At 39.5% G+C, this 24,852-nt stretch overlaps 1 protein-coding gene across 6 annotated transcripts in view; it reads right to left on the reverse strand.

The window, feature by feature from the left end:
- LOC136864438 (regulation of nuclear pre-mRNA domain-containing protein 1B) overlaps window positions 1-24,852 on the reverse strand; it is a 267,789-nt gene that overhangs the window by 221,447 nt on the left and 21,490 nt on the right. The window lies entirely within an intron of this gene.

The following is a 24,852-nucleotide window of genomic DNA, read 5'->3' on the forward strand; positions in this document are numbered from 1 at the left end:
GATGATGACGATGAATATTATTATTATTCTCTTTTATAGGTAAGTCACAACAAGATATTTCCTGCAAAACTTAAGTTCCTGTAGCTCGTACTAGAATGTGTCAAGACAACTGGACAGACGACAGATTCAGCCATTGATTTCCATTGTAATAGGAAAGTGTTCTGGGTGATTTCCGACAAAAGAGTAGCGTTACAAAAATGTTGCAAAGTTTGGGCTAGGAAGAACTGGGAGAAAGAAGACGAGCTGCTCGACTAAGTGGTATGTTACAAGTAACAACTCTCATTATTGTTCCGTATTGAAGATGACGTTAGGCTGAAGATGCCCAAAATAATGGGTGAAACATGTACCTGGCCTAAATAAGTCTACATAAAATCATGTAGATAATAACCACATTAAACGTGGAAAGTATTGAATAGGTGGTTTTTTATTAAATTATCCTTGATATCTATGCCTAAGTGGTATGTTCCGAGCTGTCAGCAGAGAAATGGCGTGGGATGACATTAGTAGACAAGTAATGTCTGAGTGGCGTCTTTAAAAGTAGGAAAGATCACAATACGAAGGTAATGTTGGAATTCAAGAGGACAAATTGGGACAAATATTCATTTATAAGAAGGGGAGTTAGGGATTGGAATAAGTTACCAAGGGAGATGTTCAATTAAATTTCCAATGTCATTGAAATCATTTAAGAAAAGGCTAGGAAAAAACAGACAGGGAATCTACCACCTGGGCGACTGCCCTAAATGCAGATCAGTATTGATTGATTGATTATTTATAATTCTATGCCTAGTGTTTAACAATGACAGCTGTCTTCTGTCTTGCTATATGTTTCTACCCAGGGGTAATAAAAGTATGATGGAGGAAGATATTTTAGATGTTGTCATGGATGGTGATAAGTGTGACTTTAATGACGATAATACAAACAAGTCCGGAGTGAATCAACCTGCAGAAACTGATCACAAAGATGGAAAAACGGCACGATTCCCACTTTTCATTAACAGTTCTATGCTAGTGTTCAAACAATACCACATTCCAGAGCTGGAATGACCCAGTCACAGATAAGGGTGCCATTTTTCTTTAAGTGTGCTTGTTCCCCATTCCTATCAGCACCTATCAGCATAGTAAGGATGTAAGGGAGAGGGCATGTTAAGTCTCTGCTAAGACCCCAACTAGAGTATGGTTCCAGAGTATGATTCAAAAACTGGAAAAATTCCAAGAAAGCAGCTTGATTTGTTCTGGGTGATTCCTGACAAAAGAGTAGAGTTACAAAACTGTTCCAAGCTGTCAGTGGAGAGATGGCATGGAACGACATTAGCAGACAAATAAATTTGAGTGGTTTCTTTAAAAGTAGGAAAGATCACAATATGATGATAAAGATTGAATTCAAGAGGACAAATTGGGGCAAATATTCGTTTATAGGAAGGAGATTTAAAGGACTGGAAGAACTTACTAAGGAAGATATTAAATAAATTTCCAAAGTCCTTGCAGTCATTCAAGAAAAGGCTACGAAAACAACAGATAGGGAATTTGCCACCTGGGAGACTGCCCTAAATGCAGATCAGTGGTGACTGATTGATCTTCGTCCAGGTGAGACTTAGGTGTCTGCAAATACGCTGTGAAAAATGCTGAATTCTGCAAATACGCCGTGAAAAATGCTGAACAATAGTCATTTCAGGGGTTTCCTTGAGGAAATTAGTGGTCGAAGTATACCAGAGCGGAATTATTTGTGCCGTAATTGTATGTGGAGACTTGAAGATATCGGGGTCAATATTTGTGACCACTACATTTGGCTGACATATGATGCGACTACTGACAGCTGAAGACAATCCATTGAAAAAACAGGTGGGGAAATTAGATACCATGGAACTGGGAAAACCACATCTGATCCTATGCAAGGTGTTGGAAAAGACCAATCACAGCACTATAGGTTGTATTAACAGAGATGTCATACACATCCTTTGGTCAGGAAAAGAAAGAGGTGAAAAACTGCTGCTCTTGGTTATTGACAGTGCTGCTCACATGAATAAAGTAGGAAAAAAGAGTAAATTTCTATCCTGCTATGGTTCATGTCATCTGCCTTGTCTATGGCTTATACTGAATCGCTTGGTAGAAGAAGGAACAATTTCCCTGGTGTCATATGAACCTCCCCACTTTGGAACCTGTTCTATCACATTGGGATACCTGGCCGATGACAGCTTTATACTATTGTGATCACTACAACAAAATCAAGGAATTAGGGGGAATCTTCGACTCAAGTGAGTGAATGTGCATTGCTAAAGCCAATATTGTTCTTCATAGTAACAGCAGCGCTGCTTCCCTGCCATTCTTGAAGGTGCAATTTCAGCATTTTCCAGTTGCAATTCAATGCCTGGAGTCTGCGCCCCTGCCACAGAAAGATGCTATTGGCATCGTGGAGACAGAGCAGAATTCTATAAACAAAATACCTGGATCTGTACACACAGCATGCATTAATAAATTGGTGAATACCATCGTAGCTGTCTACGTCATGTCGGACGTGCCGGCAGTTCAGGTAAATGGAGAAAAGCAATATGATTCACTACTGCAGTGAAAGTACGAATATGGCAGGCTTAGTATGTAAATTACTAACCAGAGAGAGTAGTGTACACAGAAGGAGTGAAATATGTTTTGGGTACAAATAGGCAAGTTTAATATTCTTTCTGTTAGCAGAAAAAACGTGTTTCTATTCGAAAATCTTGATACGAACAGTACTTTGGGTCTCACTGCCTGGGGCATGTATAAAAACAAAACAAAAAAAAAAAGAGTTAGAAGACTTAGCTTGAGAGTGAATAACTTTCTGGCAACTTATGAAGTTTTCTGTATTTTCAAGCTTTAACCCAAGAGTAGTGAGTGTTTGGTCTCTTAACTTATTTATGGAAATCACAACACTTATGGGGAACTGAAGTCACTTAACAGTTTCCATTCCAAACTCCTAGTTCTCAGGTGACCCAATCTGATTTATTTAGGCAAATATTACTTCCTATACCACTGTCATTATTCTACAGAAAAAAATGATTTCACTTACAAAGATGAGATAGTTTATATTACACAGACTGTTTCTCAGTAAGTTACTTAAAATCTACATCCGACCAATGTGAGGTTTTTCTTGAAGCACTCGCCAAAATGTAAAGGAGGTTATTATCATGTGTCACATATGAACCTCACCTCATATCTGCCCCACTTTCACCTTTCTAGTCAACCACACAAGACAGCCTTTATGATTTCCCTCTGGATGAGGCATCAGGATGTGTAGCTTTCCAGCCAGACGTTGTTCTTTGTCAGCAGTTGATGGATGAACCCCTACAATTCCCAACCCACAGGATAATCACAACCAGTTCCATGGTCAGCTCTTCCCAGAATTCCTTGCGACTCACCTCCTTAGTGTCCGCCTCCATAGCGTAACAGTTAGCAGTATTAGCTGCCGTCCTCGGGTGCCCGAGTTCAATTCCCAGTACTGCCAGAAATTTAAGAATGGCAGGAGGGCTGGTAAGTGGTTAAAATGGTACATGCAGCTCACCTCCAATGGAGATGTGCCTGAAAAGAGCTGCACCACCTCAGGATGAGGACACAAGTTTACCTTTCCCTCCTTAGTTTTTTGCCTCTCCTTGTAGATGCTGTAGGCATTGACAATGGCCATTTCTAATGCCACCATTTCAGAGTCTTTTGCAAAAAGGAATATCTTACAGACCGGTGATCTGCAGTAAGCTTATCCACACTTCCCACGTACAGTAGAACCACATAAATCTGGACCCTGTTTGTCCGGACTTCGCTTAATTATGATAGTCATTTCATAATACATAAATGCAATTAGAGTATAAGCTGAGTTATGAGCGCAATATTATAAACGACGCAGTTTGTGCTGCAGCTAGTGGCAGGTTATTGACCTTCCCAAGGCCACTCTGTTGAGCGTGCATATGTGACAACCTTCACACGCAATGCTCCTATCTGTCTCAATAAATCTGTCATCTGATACACTTCATATTTGATCATACTTCAGAGAGTTCTGTGTTGCTGTACATTACACTGTGATTTTTAGAAAGTGTTTGTGTCTGTGTTTAGTAGGGCTACACACACATACAGTGCTGTTAAGTAAACCTAGTTAAGGTAAAAAGCCTGAGCATATGTCCCTTTCTCTCATGACAAACTATGCCTCACAGAAAAACTCAAAAATGGAGTGTATGTGTCAAGAATATGTGTGCAATTTGGGATTGCCAAACAGACCGTCTTAGACATAAGGAAGAAAAAAGACAGTATAAGAAAGTTTGTAAGTTTAATGTAGAAAAGGAAGCAAGTACCATAAAAAGAAAGCTGATCCCACTAGATCAATGTATGATGCAATTTACAAATGGTTCTGTCAACTCCGTTTTTCTGGATTGGCTGTCCATGGTGTTGAAATTCATGCTGCAGTGGAGGTATTAGCTAAACAGTTGAACACAAACAATTTTGAAGTCAGCAAAGGATAGCTGTTTAGATTCAGGTGTCGCAACATTAAAAAAAAAAAATTGAAAAATACGTGGAAGGTCTCAGTGCTGACAATGAAGCTGTTGAGCCATTCAGGAAAAAAAAATGTAATGATATTTTAAAAGCTGAAAATATATAACCTTCGCAACTGTATAATTATAACGAGACGGGATTATAATGGAGAATGTTACCAGACAGTACCCAAGAGTCTTAGGTTGAATAAAACTCGCTGGCAAGAAAATGAGTTAGTTTCTGCATTGCTATGTGCTAATACTGATGGAAGTCACATGCTGAAGTCTGTGACTGTGGGAAAAAGCAAAAAAACCATGTGAAAAAAAAAAAAATGTATATATATATTACGGACAGGTTACCAAGTCACTACTACCTACAACTCAGAAAGTGCATGGTTCACTTCAGATATTAGAATGGATTTGACCGGGCGAGTTGGCCGTGCGTGTAGAGGCGCGCGGCTGTGAGCTTGCATCCGGGAGATAGTAGGTTCGAATCCCACTATCGGCAGCCCTGAAAATGGTTTTCCGTGGTTTCCCATTTTCACACCAGGCAAATGCTGGGGCTGTACCTTAATTAAGGCCACGGCCGCTTCCTTCCAACTCCTAGGCCTTTCCTATCCCATCGTCGCCATAAGACCTATCTGTGTCGGTGCGACGTAAAGCCCATAGCAAAAAAAAAAAAAAAGATTGGATTTCCTTCACAAAAAATGCAGTGCCAAAAATCAGAAGATATCAAACAGAAGTTTTGAAAATTCCTGACAATAAAATGAAGGCCCTAGTTTTACTGGAAAATTGCCCAGCACATCCACGAGTCGAACAACTGACTAGTGATGATAATAAGATCAGGCACACGCTCTTGCCAGTGAAAAGAACCTCCATGATCCAGCCTACACGGCCAAGCGTCTATACAAAACGAAGCTGTTAAATGAAATTTCCCAGGACAAGGGATCAGCTGCAGGAGAAGGCAGAAGAGAGCAAAAGACATTACAGAATCTTAGATTACAATTTCAGATCCATGATTTTCAATTTTGCATCTGTTGTCAATTATATAAAACCATCAACTTTGATTAACTCATAATGAGATATTTCACAGAAGTCCCACCTTACAATACAAACATCAATTTAATTAAAATCAATTAGTACATGTTTAGTCCCTATATTGTGGACATCAGCTATAGCTGAAATACAATTTTAAACTAGAAGATAAAGGTATCGATAACAAGAAATGGATAAAATTATGGAAAGGCTAAAACATCACATCCTTGTTGTCTAAAAGTCTTTCATTGATTGTAAAATAAGGCACTAACTTGGGCTCTTCTTAAAATGGATCACGTTGATTTAGACATTACAATACTATATTATGAGTCAGGAGACTCTTGACTTGTGCTGTGTGGGACATTGTGTGATATCATACTCAAGCCAGGTTGTTGAAAGTTAAGGTATTGAAAGAACATATCTGTAACAAACAGGAAAAAGCTGTAGGGGTTGAGAACAAAAAAACAAAAAAAACAAAAAAGGGGGGGGGGTAAGAATGAATGGGATAAAAAGTCATAGAAAAGCAACTTACATCCTCGCTGGCTTAAGTTGGTTTATCCATATCTTGCTGTGGAGGATCTACTGTGCCTAACAATGTGTTGCAGGCGCGATTGAGGGACTGACAGTGAGGCGGGGAGTATGTTGACTGGGAGAGGCCTGAAGTGTGGGCATAGGGGAGGATGTGGAATAGGAAGAAAAAGTAGAATGCTGATTCGTGTTCAGACGAGACATCTCGTTCAAAGAATGATTAAAAAACTTATTAATTACCACCCTTGGTAATTAATAAGTTTGTTTACGCCTCTTCAGTGATGCCTAGGCCATCTATGACAGCTGATGGCGGAACTGTTGAGGATCCAACCAGCCTTCGGGAACATACATACATGGCTTGTGAGAGAATAATGCGTTAACGGTATTTTATGACTAGGGAATGGACTTTTAGGTATATCAACAATTTATAAATAAATACGTTATATATTTTTAAATATTTTCTCTATAAATACATAAATTCTTGTTTTTTTTCAGTATGCTAAAGTCTTTCCATTTAATGCATTTCTGCCCAGAGTTAAGTTACTTCACGAGGAAGAATCTTGTCATATCACTCTACCTTGTAAACCATCTATTTTCTTAATATAAACATCTGTTGCCATGAATACATTATGCATGTTATTCTGCATTCTGAATACTCAGCTTGCATCTGTGTTTATCTTGTTGGAGTCCTGACAGGAGCGGCGGGCTCCCCATGCCTATGTAGCGATGTAGTATTTGGGATGACATAACAGCGTTCTGTATTAGAAAACAAAGCCCATAACTTACTAAAGCAATGTGCAGATAACAAGGAAGATGAAGAGGAGAGATTGAACGGGGAATAACCTTTGTGTGCCATATGATGAAATGATGTAATATGAGAAAAGAGAATCCTGATATTCCCCCTTCAAGTTTCGACACCTAGCGGCATTGTGCAACATTCACTCAGTCGCTTCCAGATTTATGGATTGCATTCATTTCAGCCTTGAGTGATGTAGTTACAGTGAGTCGTGTTCAGATATTCAGAATGTCAAATGTCAAAACAAGTTTAAGCCTCTTGATCAGTACTTGTTTCTTGTACTAACATTTATTTGTCATGTTATTCATAAGTTGGCAACTAAAGTGTTATCTCCAGTGTAAGCACGCACTAACGCGTCATTCTTGGTTACTGCCTGTGCGCACGGCAAGTTGTCTCTCACCTGTTATGCATGCCTCATGTGCAATTGAAACTCATCGCCCTTGGACGCTGTACTTTTCTTCAAACTACCTTGCATATAATGTATTTATTATGCCTCCACTGTGAACCATGTGACCTTGCAACGGTGAGGAGGTTTGTGCGTCCCAATGAAGCAGATAACTGAACCACAGGTGCAACCATATCGGAGGGGTGGCTGTCAAGAGACCAGACTAATGAACGGCTAACTGAAAGAGGGGTGTAACAGACTTTCGGAAGTTGCAAGGGCGGAGGTCTGAATGACTTACTGATATGGCCTTCACAATGAAATATGTTAAGTTTAAGGTTCCACCTTTTCAATACAATACAATTCTGTTGCCCAAAATTATGTCACAACATATTTATTATGGTACCGGTTTCGAAACATAGTGTCATCATCAGCCAATCTGATAAAGCGAGCAAGAAAACAAAATAAATACAACAATATACACACGCATGGTACAAGAACATATATCACCGAGCTCGATAGCTGCAGTCGCTTAAGTGCGGCCAGTATCCAGTATTCTGAAGATAGTAGGTTCGAGCCCCACTGTCGGCAGCACTGAAGATGGTTTTCCGTGGTTTCCCATTTTCACACCAGGCAAATGCCAGGGCTGTACCTTAATTAAGGCCACGGCCGCTTCCTTCCAATTCCCGGGCCTTTCCTATTCCATCGTCGCCATAAGACATATCTGTGTCGGTGCAACGTAAAGCAAATAGCAAAAAAACATATATTGAGTATTCCACTTTTAAAAAGTTCTAGATAAAAAATAGGCAACAAAGTTTTAAAACATGAAACTTCTAGTTGTAATGGCCTTGTTATTTAACACGGCTTAGCTGTGTTGATACTGCTGCATGGCTAAAAGCAATGGGAAAACTACAGCTGCAAGTAACTCGCGAGGGTATTCAGCTCTCTCTATAGGAATGAATGATGGCTTTTTAACAGGCAAAATATTCCGGATCTCCGGGTGAGGACTATGCAGGAGGGGACAATCATCAGGAAGCCTACTGACATTCTGCGTGTCAGAGTGTAGAATGTTAGGAGGTTGAATCATTGTAGTATGTTAGAGAACCTGAAGAGGAAACTAGATAGACTAAAATTTGATGTACAGTCGAACCTGCCCTAATGGACACCCTTAATCAGCGGACACCTTCCTATACAGACAATTTTCCTCGGAACCGATTTTATTTTACATAAGACAACTGTTAAATTAAGCGGACACCTCGAACTCCATACAGCGGACATTGCCATTTGTCATGTCCACTTGACTTAAGCAGACACTTTACACGTTGCAGGACAATTTATTATGCTGGACCACATGTCATCCTTTCTTTTAAAACCATTCTAGAGACATAAGGAAATCCCTTTTGAATGTTTGTACTATTTTGAGTGCAAGGGGAGAGAAGGTACATCAGAATGCAGTTCTACCTAGTGGTGTATAGGCCTATTCTGAGAATTCTAATTGCCCAGAAATGCTACCAGAGACTGTTGACTCACAAGTTACCTGGAGATTTTCTTCCCTTCTTGCATCATTCTGTTCATAACTCGGATTGTTGCTGATAATGTCGACCTCAGGTAGTCAACTTGAGAAGGAAAAGACAGTACATGCGCTAATTAGTGAGACAGAAATACTGTAGCATTTCAGTTGTCTGTTACACATGAGTAACAAGGGACGACCATGTTTAGATCTCGAGGCAAGAAGAAATGTGATTATAGAAAGTGACAAGGGACTTTCAGTGAGAAAGCTTGCTGAAAAATTCAACTGCGGGAAAACTCGAACACTATTGTGAAGAATAGAGCTGAAATTTTAAAGGAGTGGGAGGAAAATTGGAATCGAGGAGGGAAAAGAAAGCGGGAGTCAGTTTTTTCAGAAGTGAACGTTGCGGTATATGAGTGGTTCAAGTGTGCACGTGTGAAGAAACTGTGTGTGAGTGGACCAATGTTACAAGAAAAAGCTCGAGAAATCACAAACTGAAAGTTGAGAATTTTGTACCTAGCAATGGTTGGTTAGATTGTTTAAGGTAGATGTTCTTTGCCGTTAAAATATTCAATTATTTTTACAAACTTGTTTTAGCAGACACCTCTCGTAACGGACATTTTCCCAGAACCAACAGTGTCCTCAGAAGGGAAGTTCGACTGTAGTTGGTAGAAGTGAAGTATGTTGTCAGGATGAGTAGGATTTTTGGTCAGGCAACTACAGAATTATCAACACAAAATCAAACATGGGAAGTTCAGGAGTTAGTTTAATAATGAATTAAAAAATAGGGAAACAGGTAAGCTACTAGGACCAGCATAATGAACAAATTATTGTTGTCAAGGTAGACACAAAGTCAATGCCCACCACAATAGTGCAGGTCTATATGATTACTATTTCAGTAGATGATGAAGAAATCAAAAGAATATATGAAGAGATAGAAGATTTAATACAATAAGTAAAAGGAGATGAGAATCTAATAGTGATGGGAGAATGGAATGAATTAGTAGGCCAAGGAAGAGAAGGTAATACCGTATGAGAATTCAGACTAAGACGAAGGAATGAAAGAGAAAGTCGGCTAGTTGAATTCTGCATTCATAACTTAATCCTTGCTAATACTTGGTTCAAACACCACAATTGATGGCTGTATATGTGGACAAGACCTTGAGACACAGGAAGGTATCAAACAGACGTCATTATAATAAGGCAGAGATTCAGAAACCAGGTGATGGATTGCAAGACTTTCCCAGGATCAGACGTGGATTCTGACCACAACTTGGTCAAGAAATGTCATCTGAAGTTGAATAAATTGAAGAAAGGAATGCAAGAAGACGTGGCCCATATAAGTTGGAAGAAAAATGTACAGGGGATTGTTTCGAGGAACATGTTACACAAGAGCTAAATGAAAAGGCTGAACCAAACACAATAGATGAGGAGTGGACAATCGTGAAGAATGAGATCAATAGGGCTGCTGATGAAAAGTTAGAAGAAAGGTAAGATCGAGTAAGAATCAGTGGATAACTCAGGAGATATTAGACCCAACTGATGAAAGGCAAAAATACAAGAAAGCAAAAATTGAGGGGGGGGGGGCAGGCAGAAAAGAATAACGGCGATTGAAATGAAATGGCGTATGGTTTTTAGTGCCGGGAGTGTCCGAGGACAAGTTCAGCTCGCCCAACGCAGGTCTTTTGAACTGACACCCGTAGGCGACTTGCACATCGTGGTGAGGAGGAAATGATGATGAAGATTACACATACACCCAGCCCCCGTGTCAGCAAAATTAACCAATTATGGTTAAAATTCCCGACACTGCCGGGAATCGAACCTGGGACCCGTGTGACCAAAGGCCAGCACGCTAACCATTTAGCTATGAAGCCGGACTGCTCAACGCCTATGACAAGATTGTATTCCGGATCATTGGAGAACCTCTACTCTAAAGCTCTTGTACAAAGGGAGAGGGGATACTTGTGATCCTGATGCTTACAGGGGTATCGCCTTGGAATGCACTCTTTTGAAACTATTTACCAAACTTATAACACGAAGGCTAAAAACTCTAGTAGAAAATTTTCTTCCTGAGGAGCAATTTGGCTTCAGAAAATGTTGATCTACTATTCATGCAATTCAGTGTTTACAAAATGATATTCATGAGGCTCTCCGGTTAAAAAAAGGGAAGTTTATTACGGTGTTTGTGGATTACTCTAAGGCTTTCAACTCAATTGACCGGGTAAAACTGATGGATAAATTAACAAATTTATTGGGTGAGAACAACCCTTTAGTTCGTATAATTAATAACATTTGGGCAGAAAACAGACTTCAAATTAACGACTCGGTATCCATATCTACAGGAATTGATCAGATAATTCGGGTATTACAAGGGGATCCCTTGAGTCCTATATTATTTAACATTGCGACCCATGACATGTTGTGAGCAATTAAGACGAATGGAGTACAAACCTATAACTATGCTGATGATATGGTTCTTGCATCAGCTTCTAGAGATGCACTTCACGAAGCCTTCGACAAGTTACTAGTTTGGGCTTGAATCAATGAACTGAATATAAACTAAAAGAAAACAGTAATGATGACATTCAAACGAGGTGAGAGACGCAGTGAGTCTGTTACCATTATGTATGAGGGTGAAGAGCTGGAAACAGTAAACAAATTTAAATATCTAGGCATAATGTTTCAAACTCGTGGAACAACTTTCACTATCCATGTTAAGGAGAGGTTGTCGGCAGCGATTCTTGCTATTCATGATATTCAGCACCTGCAAAAATTATCTCCGAGAACTGCACTAGTGTTATTTCAGATGGAAGTAAAACCAATAATCACATATGAACTTCATTCAATATGGGAACACCTCACAAAATCAAATTTTCAAAAATATCGAGGTACTTAAGGCTACTTTTCTGAAAAGGGTGCTTTGTGTTTCTAAGTGGACACCATCCAGATTGGCCTATGAATAATGTCGAGAACTAATGTTCTTGGAAGACCCGAGATTCAGCCTGTCACTACCACCTACGATGCCTTACCAGGAACTACTGCAAGAGCATTATCGGAAGAAAGCAGAGATTTGGAGTGACTTTTACTCTACTGACACTATGATCAGCAGAGAATGATCAGTTTCCAACTACGAGTTACGTCATCTTGTTACTAGATTTGCAGTACATGGTTTTCACCATAAAGTCTGCCACACAACCAAGTTTCATACACCTACCGTGAACAGTGTATGCTCTCTCTGCGATAATACTTGTGATCAATACCATCTCGATAAGTGATGATGCTTGTTGTTTAAAGGGGCTTAACATCTAAGGTCATCGGCCCCATCCCAATAAGTGCCCGAAGGGGAAGTCCTTGAAAGAATTATGTGACTAGCTATTTATTCTATATTTCTTGTAACATATGGCCATTGGCTGCAATAAATTGTATGCATTTACATGCTGTTGTGGGTTTTTTTTCTTTGTGACAAGAATGTGTTGTACTAGTTGTTTCAGAAGTAGTTTCAGATTTGGTTTTCAATAATATTCTATTAATGTTGCTACCATTTATTTGAAAATAGATCCTCTAGCACCAAAGAACAGATCTTTCATCACCTATGCATTTGCGGGTAGGTTTATACCTTTCACTCAGGTGAGGCATGCATGCTCGGTAAATACCAGTGATTAAAAAATACAGATAGAAAATGCAGGTCAGCTAAGGAAGAATGGCTGAAAGAGAAGTGCAAGGATGTTGAAAGTTGTATGGTTGTAGGAAAGGTAGATGCAGCATACAGGAAAATCACAGGAACCCTTGGTGAAAGGAAAACTAGGTGTATGAATATTAGGAGCCAAGATGGGAAACCACTTCTAGAGAAAGAAGACAAGGCAAAAACATGACAGGAACATATTAAACAATTGTATCAAGAGAAAGAAGTAGACGATAATGTCATCGAACAAGAAGAAACTGTTGATGCTGATCAAATAGGAGACCCAAGTTTGAGGTCAGAATTCAAGAGAGATTTTGAGACACCTAAATAGAAACAAGGCTCCTGGAACTGATGACATACCTTCAGAATTACTGACTGCCTTAGAAAAAACCAGCATGTGGAGGTTATTCCATTTAGTGTGCAAGATATATGAATTCATGGGAAGTGCCATCCGATTTTAGACAGAATGTTGCCATAGGTATGAGTTGCTGACAAGTGTGAAATACCGCACCATTAGTTTAGTGTCTCACACTTGCAAAATTTTAACACACATGGCAATGTATGAAAGTGAAACATTGAAGATAACTAGCTCAGAAATTAAGAGAATAGAAGCTTTTGAAATGTGGTGTAACAGAAGAATGTTGAAGGTGAGATGGGTGGATCAATCACAAATGAAGAGACACTTAATCAAATAGGTGAAAGGAGAATGATTTGGCAAAATTTGATCAGAAGAGAGAGAATTATAGGGTACATCTGAAGACACCTAGGTCTTGTTCAGTTAATTTTTGAGGGAAGTGTAGGCAGTAAGAAATGGCAAGGATAGACAAGGTATGAATATGACAAACAGATTAGAGTAGATGCCTTACATTTACGTAGGACTAATTCACTGTAATACATTTGGACAAGTTTCATCTTATTTATATAAGACATATTCAGCTAATAAATTGTTCAAATTTAACAAAGATATTAAATCCTACAAATAACACAATTATTAATTTTTTTTAAAACATTTATGTCACTAGTATTGTCTTGTGGTTTGCAATGTTTTTACTTCTTCTTCTTCTTCTTCTTCTTCTAGTTTAAAAATTTCTTACGTTCAACACAAGAAAATACTAGTGACATAAATGTTTTAAAAATTAATAAGTGTTATTTATAGGATTTTATATCTTTGTTAATTTTAAATAATTTACTTTTTTTTTTTTTTGCTAGGGGCTTTACGTCGCGCCGACACAGATAGGTCTTATGGCGACGATGGGATAGGAAAAGCCTAGGAGTTGGAAGGAAGCGGCCGTGGCCTTAATTAAGGTACAGCCCCAGCATTTGCCTGGTGTGAAAATGGGAAACCACGGAAAACCATTTTCAGGGCTGCCGATAGTGGGATTCGAACCTACTATCTCCCGGATGCAAGCTCACAGCCGCGCGCCTCTACGCGCACGGCCAACTCGCCCGGTAAATAAATAATAATTTACTAGATGATGATGTCTCCTTATAGAGAGTGTATCCGTGATGATGTCACAAACTTTCAGGGATGATGGAGGATAGCAAATATATAAATTTGAGGTAAGGAACCGTAGTCCAGAAACCTTTTGAGTCAAAAATAATTAATAATTCAAGTTATTTAATATCCGTCCGCTTTTAACAGACGCTGGGGTGTCGGAATTACAACCCGCGGTAGTTCTTTGACGTGCCGGAAGCCAACGAAATGGGGTTGCCTTTAAACACCCTTAATAGCCACAGACCTCAGTCGGGTTTGAACCCGTTAACTTGGGATTAGTAGACCAACGCTGTATTCACTACACCACAGAGGCCGGCAGTCAAAAGTTAAAACAAAAATCTGTCTGATACCTCCGACTGGACTGTACACTACATGTGCTAAGAGTACAATAGGGTAGACAATCCCAACGAGCGGAAGAGGCTAGGATAATAACTCAACGACTCCAATGCAGATGGCGTACTGTGTACTGACATGATCGGTATGCGATGTCTGTACTGTAGGCTTCAGTCTGTGTTTATGGGTTGAAGTGGAACGTTGATCAGCCCTATCCAAATGGAGCTGTACCCGTTACGGAACTTGGAGATATGGTGTTCATGTATGGGCAAGTAAATGGAAGCAGCAGAGGAGCCGAATGGTTGTACAGGACCAAATATCCACGCAAGAGACATCCGGCTCACAACATGTTTCCACGACTGTTCCAGCGATTAAGTGAATCAGGGCAATTGATACCACAGTGGAAAAAAACCGAGCAGGACGACAAATTACACAGACTCCCGACTTACAAGATGCAGTGCTTGCTTGCGTGGATGAGGCACCTGCAATCACCACTTGAGCAGTTGCACGTGAATTGTATGTTTTGCATAAGACTGCGTGGCGAGTGTAACGTGAAATGCAGCTACACCCCTACCATCCACAGAAAGTGCAGGCTTTGAGTCCTGCTGACTTTGCACCTCGAGTCTTGTTGAGCCAATGGGTCTTGCAGTCTATGGACTGCTGACCCAAACAACAATATATATGTAGCCCGCCTGGTGACCGTGATAGTTAAGGCATCTAGTCTATACTGGTCTGACCCCGTGGTTAGCCAGTTCCAGTCCTACTGGTTTAAAATCTTTTCACCATCAAAATGTTGGTTGGCAGGACAGGAGAAGTGATCGTAAAATTTCTAATCACGATGTTGACATCGGGGAGAGCATCCAGTTGTAAGAACATGTTACAAGGATTCATCTCATTTACTACCAGACCTAACAGAGAAACGAGACAAGGGTTGGACATACACACACTATAGGCCCCTACTATAATACGTGTCTTTGTCAATACAGTCCATTTATATCGACTACTGTTTTATAATGTTACTAGCTGTGGTACCAGTCGTTGATAAGACAATGACTTAGCATGTGCACGATTACATTTTTTTCACGCCTCATACTTTCCCACAGATTTTGAGGCACATTAATAGACATGCCTCTCCGTGTCAGTGGCTTGTCTCTTTACATAATCATATTTTTGCTCTTTGCTGCCCTATGCACTTTCATATATCATGATTATGCATTATTACTGATCTTGAATTGATCCCCCCCCCCCCCCGTATAAAAGAAAGCCAAGTAACGGTTAATATTAAAAGATACTGACAGATGTACAAAGACTTTAAAACGTTTCCAGAATGATCTACACAGCAACTCCCTTTACAATCTATAGAGTTAGTTACTGTCTCTTGAACTTAAACTTTCACACATAGTACGCAAGTGAAATGGCGCATCCCCTGGAAGCCTACTTCAAAGTTGAAGTACGCGGAACAGGGCACATTTGTGGACAAAACGTAATTGCACCAAGAAATGAAATTGTGGCAGTGTATTGACCAAATGCAATGTCATTTGTGAAATGGTGTCAACAACCTGAAAAAGGCCACAAAGATCTGGATGATGCTCATCGGACAAGAAGGCTATCAGTCAACCACATAAGACAATGTCCTGAAAATAACCACAATGGTTTGCAGTAATTGCAGAATGTGTATCGCACACATCGCACAGGAGATGGGCATCTCAATAGGCAGTGCGCATTCCATCGTCCGACACCAACTGGATTGTCAGAAGTTGTGCTCACGCTGGGTTCCGCAATCATTGGCACTCAAACACAAAACAGCCAGGTTTATGGCTTCTCTGTACTTCCTTCAGCATTACCCTGTGAAAGGCAATGAGTTTCCAAGGTGCATCATTATGGGCGATGGGACACGAGGCCATTGTTTTACACCGGAAACAAAGAAGGCGTCTATGGAACAGACACACACACCCCCTTGCCTGTGCGGAAGAAATTTGAAGTTTTGCCATCAACAGGGAAGATATCCTTTGAATATGAAGATGTCAACACTCGTGACCAAATATTGCAGTCTTTGGGCAAGGCTGTAGAAAATTAAAGGTGGGAAAGTTAAGCAAAGTCACTGTTCTCATTCATGACAATGCAGCATCACAAAACACAAGCTTTACTTCAACCGTTCCAATGGAAGGTATGGGAGCATCCGGGGAACAGTCTGCGATTTCTGTGTGTTCAACAAGCAGAAAGAACATTTAGGTGGAACAAGATTTGCCAACAATAAACAAGTTCAAAGAGGATTTTTCCAATGGTTACAATCCCAAGAAGTGGATTTCTATTGTAAGGTAATTGAACAGTTCAAAGAACATTCCGACAGGCAGTTACAGAGACTGGGTGACTAAGTTTAAAAATATCGTGATGTATCTGTGTCCCTTTGCATTGCACTGTGAAACTCTGTAAACTTTCACTGACTTCTCATAATGATATGTAACTTACCTTTTGAGGACTCGCCATATAACTTATGCTGCAGTATGAAATTATTTGTCTTTCAATCTGCTTGCAGAAAAACATTTCGCCATCAAATGTGAAACACATCCTTGAACTCATTTACATTTACATCAAATGAACAGAATCACAACTCCTTACTTTTACCATTTCTGAACTACACAAGTCAATATAACAAACAGACACTGCCTGCACCAAACAACTAGATGACCAAAGCGATAAGAATGAAAAGGTAATGAAAACTATTTTTATGTATTAAGATAATTGGCTTTACGTCCTACTAACTACTTTTATGGTTTTCGGAGTTGTGTTTTGCAAAGGTATATGAGAGTACTGATTTATATAACAATATTGTGAACTAGCTATAGTGCCCAGCACTGCCCGGGTATTTTTTTGATTGTTTATTTTTAGTATATGTATTGCCTGTTAATTACCGTATGTGTAAAGTGAAATTTTGGAGATTTCCTTATTGTGTTTGATATTTTACGAACTACTTGGCAGTTTTAGAATTACAGTAGAACCTCTCTAGTCCGAATTAATTTGGACCGACATCAATTTGGATTGGCAAAAATTTGGATTACTGGGGTTAATTCATTGTCAAATCTTTACAAGCCTAAATAGGGCAGAAAATCAAATTCATTCCAGTACAGTATTACTTTATACAGTACTGTATACCCAAATTTACGTATTGTACAAATAATCATATAGTACAGTATAGTATAGTAGGCCTATTAAATAATATTGTATGTTATGTGCAAGAAATTCTTATGCGCGGTTGTTTGAATTACCCACCTTAACCTACACCGAGAGCACTGCAACAAATTCCTGGGTGTGAAGAGTCAAAAGAAACTAACTTGGACCAGTGGTTATCAAGTTATGACAGTAGAAATTGTTTCTCTCATTACACGGGAAAGTGACGAAGAATCAGATGCAGCAAATGAAGCAGATGACTAAATTCAGCTGATTTCCCATTGTGAAGTAGCAAAAGCGTTAGAAACTGCCTGCAGTACTGCTATACACTTCAATGGTTGTTCTTTTACACAAAATCAGTCATTTTGCAATTGGCATAAAGAATCAAACATAGCAGATGACACAATCTTCCTTCATCACCTCACGAGTATGTTGTCAACAGCTGTAGCGTTAGAATTCTGCTCTACGTTTGGATTATCTGGGTATTCGGACTTCCAGAGTTTGGAATAATGAGGTTCCACTGTACTGTTATGTGTTTAATAAAATGGGAAACCACATACAACTACTCTCAGGGCTGCCGACTGTAGGGTTCGAATCCACTATCTCCCGAATGCATGCTCACAGCTGCAAGCAGAACCAATTCGTTCCGTGGTTAGATTCTGGTGTTAGTAACAAGATTATGTTAGAATTTGGTTAGGTTGCACAGCAACCTTAATACTTATCACTGCCAGTCAAAATTACTGATGGTATCGGTTAAGTTACCGTCTGCGACAAAATTACTGATAGTGGCTGGTTAGGATCTGGTTTACTGGAACACTGTTAGATTAGAGTTTGGTTATGTCACAGAGTGAACTTACTGTCAGTGTCAAAATTACTAATAGTAACTGTCAAATTACAGTTTGTGACTAAAATACTGGTAGATTGATTAGATCCTTTTTACCTGAAAACAATGTTGTTGTTGTCGTCGTCATCTAAGTCATCAGTCCATAGACTGGTTTGATGCAGACCCCAAAGCCACCGTATCCATGGTAACCTTTTAATTTCTACGTAATTACTACATCCTCCATCTACCCTAAACCGTTTGTCATATTCATATCTTGATCTACCACTAAAGTTTGTACTTACTGCCTGCACATCTCTCGAAAACCAAATCCTGGGCGTCTTAAGATGTGTCCTATTATTCTATCTCTGCTTCTGGTCAAATTTTGCCAAATCGTTCTCTTTTAACCAATTCGATTTAGTACCTCTTCATTCGTAATTCAATCTATGCACGTGTCAAAAATCCCAAAACACACCAATCATGTCCACTATTGCACTATCATTCAAAATTATCTGATCTTCATTGGCAATGAATGGATTTTCAGCTACTAAGCTCACAAGACAGGGGATACCGACAATACTGATCAGTGTTCTCCCTAGCACCTTTACAATGGGTGCACCGGCCTGCCATTTTTACAGACTGCCCGGCTAACATTACCTAGATATGTGCTACAGGGTAAGCAACATAAAGCAGAACCAGTCCCGCAAACCGGCAGCGCAGCCTGCACACGGGAGGTACGTGACAGGAAGTCCTCAATAAAGTGAAACAGATTAGGCTTTCCAGGACTTTAATAATGATTATTTTGTGTATTAATATACCCACTTAGGTGAAACCACGTTTCGTCTGAAAAGAATATTAGATTAGGGTCAATTTCTCTGTAATGTATCGCATTTAAAACCCATTCACAAAATCACATTCGTATGTAGGGTCACCCAGTTTAAGTTCTTGCACTGCAGTCATTTTATACGGCTTTAACTTCAATAACTTTTTACCTGTTCGAACAAAACCACAAGAAATTTCCATTTCCTGAGCAAGTCGTCGAAGTGACGAGACCTTTCCAGAGCGTTACCAATGTTACCTACAGTTTTTTGTGTGAATAATGTACGTGGTTTAGTACGTTTCTTATCAACAAGTCTTCCCATCTTACGTAATTAATTTACTAATCTATGAATCGAAGTCTGGCCTGGAACATGAATATCAGGAACCTTCTCTTGAAATAATATCCTTACGGCCCTCGCACTTTCTGCATGGACGTATGAATTGTAAATGAATACTCTTTGGGGAACAGAATACCGATACACGACTTGAGCCATCTGAGGCATTTCATTGAATTCACACGCTGTACTAATGTCACCAACGAAACACGTGCCACATTTGCAAATGTTCAACGGAGACTCAAACCTGGCGGGTAGCGTGGCCTTGAGTACATATTGCACTGTATTTCGTCACCGGCCGACTCACTCACTAATTCCCGAGCATAGGATGGAGCGGTTCCGCTTTATTCTGCTCACCCTGTAGTTAGATAATATAATTCATATTTGAGTCATTGGCTGCTCCAAATTAAAACGTAAATACTGTAAAATTGTTTATTTAAATTATAAATCTTATTTATTGCCAGCATAATTGCATCAATTACATTGGAGTTTAAATGTTTAGGTTGACTATCAAGTAGTGTCGTGCGCGAGCGGTGTAGCGTGGAATCGCATGAGAGCACACGATTCCGCATGACGTCACTAACCCATATAGCATTCCACAGCAACCGAGTGGTAAGCCCTGGTGTTACATAATTATGAACGTGCAGTAGAACACTAGAAGTTCAAAACACTGTGGTATGTCTTGTTCGTGATAACACTAAAATAGTTCAATTTTGCAGTTAATATTTACCTATTACTGTTTAATGCCCTGAAGGGAATATTGAAAATTTATCATTTTCATTTTTTACATAGTATTCCTCACCCGGCTGACGAAAATTTCTGCGGAGAACACTGCCGATGAGTTCTGCTAATTACTGATTTTGTTTCTACCAGTCTCCTGATTATCTAGGTTTTGAGACAATGACTTAATTTTAACCAATGATTTTCCCAGCAGTCATTAATAACCTTATGTGACTGTGTGGTGGAGCATTAAAACTTTCAGTATGTTTATTGCCGATCCTTTAGTAATTTTTATGAAATGTTTTGCATTGTACAGCTTCTGCTTCATCTAAATTTATTCAAGTCTGTTTTTGCTTGCTGATACGAAATTACGTACTGATGGTTGGAAGGGAAACAGCCAGCTCTGAGGCGAGAGATACATTCACCAGACTGTGAACCATTCTATTATTATTTATTGACTTACTTTATATGGCATGGCTCAGGCTATGAAGCCTACTGTTATGCCAAACCATCTTATATGTGCTACGATGTAAAAACTACAGAGTATTAAGACTCCTAATTACATATAATTAATTATAAAATTAAACTTAAATAATAGTTATAAACAAAAGGTAAATTTCTGAGAGTTACCATAAAAAATATTAAATACTAATTTCTTAAGTCTATGGGAAGCTCAGCAGGGAAGAGGTTTCTGACCTTGTAGGTACGCTGTTTGGGGATGACAAATATTTAAGATCCGTTCTCAGATAACTTGGTGTGTGTGTGTGTACGGAGGACGTTGTGGACAAGCGAAACAGAGTGAAGATTTCTTCTCTCTGCCAAATATAACCACGACAGCTGTTCAAGACAGGGTGATATATGACAATACCTGGGCATATTTAATACAAAACGGACGCATGTATTGTAAACCCACTGAAGTTTAGCGTTAAGTGTGGTGTTTACGTTGTTGTATATTACGTCACCATAATTGAAGATGGAAAGAATTAAGCTTTGAACAAGTAGCTTTCTCATATTTAGTGGAAGGAGATCCCGTAAACTTTTAAGGGAATGCAAAGAAAAGAATACTCGCTGGCAAATTTTCGTCGTGTGTTCCGTCAAGTTTAAGTACTTATTATAAATGAGGCCAAGGTTCTTTAACAGTTTCATTTATTTGTATTGGTGTTGCGTGGAATAGGATTGGAGGAATTGTAACACTTTTCACTTTGGTAGGATTATTTTTGGATCGTGTTACGATTGCTTGCGATTTGAATGAATCGACTTCAAGAGAATTATTTTTAGTCCAGTCTTTTATATTTTCCAAGGGGCTGCCTGGCCGAGGCGGTAAAGGCGTGCTTGGTTCACCCAGAAGGACGTGGGTTCGAATTCCCGTCAGGAAGTCGTAAAATTTAAGAAACTAGGTTTCCACTTCCGGAGGTGCACATGTTCCTGAGGTTCACTCAACCTACACCAAAAATGAGTACCAGGTTAATTCCTAGGGGCAAAGGCGGCCGGGCGTAGAAATAACCACTCTACCCTATCAAATGCCGAGGTTACAGATAGTGGAAGCCTTTACCTTCCACTCCTCCAAGGGCCTTCATGGCCTGTACGGAAATTACTTTGGTTTGCTTTCTTTTATATTTTCCAGGTCATTGTTTAGTTTGTTAATGTCTAGTTGGATGTGTCTCGGGTTTGTATGTATATATAGTTGAATGTTGTCTGCGTAGAAATGGTATTTACACGTTTTTGTATGTTCTGGTAGGTCATTTAAGTACAGTGAAAATAGCAGCGGCACTAAAACACTGCCCGGAACAACACCAACTTCAGTTGATACTTTCACACCTGCTGACATGCACTGCTGCCGCCCAATTAAATAGGAGTGCAGCCACATCATTGCGCTTGAAGAAAACTTTTATGCTTGTAGCTTAGCTAACAATATTTTCTTGTCCACACAGTCAAATGCTTTACTTAGGTCTAAAAGTACAAGGATAGTCATTTGTCTGTTGTCCCTTTCTAGTTGAATCTCATTTGTAACTTTTAGTAGTGCTGTGGTTAGGTCTAAATCCTGACCGGTATTTATCACGTAAATTGTGTTTGTTAAGGTAATTTGTTATCTGGTTGTGAACGACTCTTTCCGATATTTTACTAAGACAAGAAGTATGTAAATTGGTTGAAATTCTTAGGGGTTTTGTTGGATTATTTTTTTTTTACAATTGGCTTAACTTCGTACCGACACAGATAAGTCTTATGGTGATGATGGGATAGGAAAGGCCTAGGAGTAGGAAGGAAGCGACCATGGCCTTAATTAAGGTACAGCCCCAGCATTTGCCTGGTGTGAAAATGGGAAACAATGGAAAACCATTTCCAGGGTTGCCGACAGTAGGGCTCGAACCCACTATCTCCCGGATGCAAGCTTACAGCTGTGCGCCCCTAACCGCATGGCCAACTCGCCCAGTATTGATTTTTCTTATCGATCATATTATGTCACTTTTCCATATACTGGGAAAGATTCCTGTCATGAGCGAGGTATTTATTATATGTGTAATTGTTGGGAGAACATTTTCAGAGAGTATTTTAATTAATGTCAAATTTATACCATCACATCCATTAGCCCCTGACTTTATTTCATGAATTGCTTCTCTGGCATCATTAATAATAATAATAATAATAATAATAATAATAATAATAATAATGTTATTTGCTTTACGTCCCACTAACTACATTTACGGTCTTCGGAGACGCCGAGGTGCCGGAATTTAGTCCCGCAGGAGTTCTTTTACGTGCTAGTAAATCTACTAACACGAGGCTGTCGTATTTGAGCACCTTCAAATACCACCGGACTGAGCCAGGATCGAACCTGCCAAGTTGGGGTTAGAAGGCCAGCGTCTTAACCGTCTGAGCCACTCAGCCCGGCAGGCATCATTAAGAGTTAGGTCTACATATGAAAAATAAAATTCTTCTCCATCGTGTTTACTTTTCGCATGTAATCTGACAATTGTTTCCCTTTTAGTTTCTTTAGTCTGCGTGTGAATATTGTGAGCAGAAATATTTAATCTGTCTAATGGCTAGACAGTATTGTTTTTGTTGGTTTTATTTTTTGTCAAACCAATGTTCCGAAGAATTTTCCAAACATTAGCAGAATTGTTATTTTTTAAGATAGCATGTGTATGATTTTGTGTTACGCAATTTTTTGTACTTTTCAAAATTTTCTGCGGTTGGATTTGTTATATAATATTTGTAAGCTGCATTTCTTTCCTCAATTTTTACCCTATGTCTTGCTCCAGCCAAGGTGATGGTTTTCGTTTCATTCGTGCTGTCCGTATGGGGGCACGTTTGTCATACAGTCCTAAAAGTAGTTTGTTAAACAAGGTTATTTTGTCGTCAATGTCATGTACGAGCTGGTTGTTGTGCCACGGTGTTTTTACTCCGTCCTTAATGAACGCCTCTTCGTTTAGGCTTTTGAAGTCTCAATAACAAATTAATTTAGGCTTGTATTTGGGGCATTTCAGTGAGTACGTTGGGAAAGTCCGGAAGCTAGCTGTTGTCCACGAGTCTGCATTCAATCCGTATCGTTTGTAATAATTAAATCCAGTAGTGTATAGGAAGTAGCTGAGTGGTGTGTAGGATTTAGGGGCAGGATAGTCATATTGAGCGAGGTAAGCATGCTTTTCAGTCGTATAGATTCAGAAGAGTCATATTTTATCATGTCAGGATTAAAGTCATCCATTAAAATCACATGGTCATACCTGGGTAATAGGTCCTGCAGTGCTTCCTCTAGATCTTCAACATATTTCGTCTTCGGTGCACAACACACAAGACCCAGTAAACACTTAACACTGCAAATTTGTAATTCAATAAATAGAAACTCTGGCCCATTGTGAAATTCGCTTGGTGTTTTGCATATTTCTTTGAATTTCATATCCTTGCACAGATATATCCCTACGCCTCCCCCACCTTTTCCTACTCTATCATTTCTTATCAGCTTGTAACCCTCCATACGTACTAGTGAAGACGGGATACTTGGTTTCATCCATGACTCAGATATTAATATGGCATGGAAGTTGTTATTAGAGAATATGTCTGAGAATTCAGTGAAATGGGAAAGAAGGCTCTGTGTGTTCACGTGGCCCAAATGCAGAGAGCCTGGAGGTACAGGAGGAATGTCGCTGAGGCAGCCCAGCAGTGGTTTGGGAAGGGGTGGTTGTAGTTTGACTGGTCTGCGTTTGGGGAGGGGAGATCTGCAGGCTGTAATTAGGGACATTTGTTTCCTTTAACCTAAGAAAAGCCAACTTGACAGTTTCTAAATACTAACTGAACTACTTCCCTGGAATTTAGTTAAGCCTAATCTAAGTTATCAATAAAATTTAATGAACATTTACAAATTCTAGGTGTTTTCCTAATGAATTACATTTTTCGCCTAGTTTTAGCTTAGGCTCATGATTAACTAATGCTGTTTAGTTCTTGGCGATTTGTGACCCGAATTTTCCTGTCACCTCTTTTCACTATCACTGTCCTGTCCTTCGACCACGTATATTTCACGCCGCACTTCGAAATTGCTTCTTGGAGAAGCTGTAGTATCAATGGAGTGAGATCTTCTCAGATAGTTTTGTTTGTGCCCTTCAGTTCTTTCTTGTTTGTGAACATCGCGTTCCTCTTCCGATAGGACACAAACACAAATATTGGTCTCGGACAACTGCCTTCTCTTTTTCCTACCCTGTGAGACCTATCAATGTCTTCTAAACTGAGATCGACCCCAATTTCCTTGG

Source organism: Anabrus simplex, chromosome 2 (assembly GCF_040414725.1).
Source record: "Anabrus simplex isolate iqAnaSimp1 chromosome 2, ASM4041472v1, whole genome shotgun sequence".
Lineage (NCBI taxonomy): Eukaryota > Metazoa > Arthropoda > Insecta > Orthoptera > Tettigoniidae > Anabrus > Anabrus simplex.